Genomic DNA, 341 nt, shown 5'->3' on the forward strand with positions numbered 1-341 from the left:
AACAGGAAGAAACCTCCAGCAGAACCAGGCTCAGTGTGAGCGGCCATCTGCTGAGGCCCACTGGGGTTCAAGGAGACAGAAGCAGAGACACAGACAGAAAAAATCCAATCCAATTTCATTTGTTAAGCACTTATAAAATAATCCCAGCTAACCAAAATTCTGTAAAAAAAAAAACAAACAAACATAAAATATAACATGTAAAACACAAAACAGTATTCACACAAGTACATAAGATGTCTGATGTGCTGAAGAAGGTCATTCCAGAGCTTTGAAGCTGTAACGGTCTGCTCTGAGCTTCCGCTTAGTTTTTAGGTTCTCTCAGGATATAAAAAGAACGTATA

Source organism: Cyprinodon variegatus, unplaced genomic scaffold, assembly GCF_000732505.1.
Source record: "Cyprinodon variegatus isolate N-32 unplaced genomic scaffold, C_variegatus-1.0 Scaffold1541, whole genome shotgun sequence".
Taxonomy (NCBI): Eukaryota; Metazoa; Chordata; class Actinopteri; order Cyprinodontiformes; family Cyprinodontidae; genus Cyprinodon; species Cyprinodon variegatus.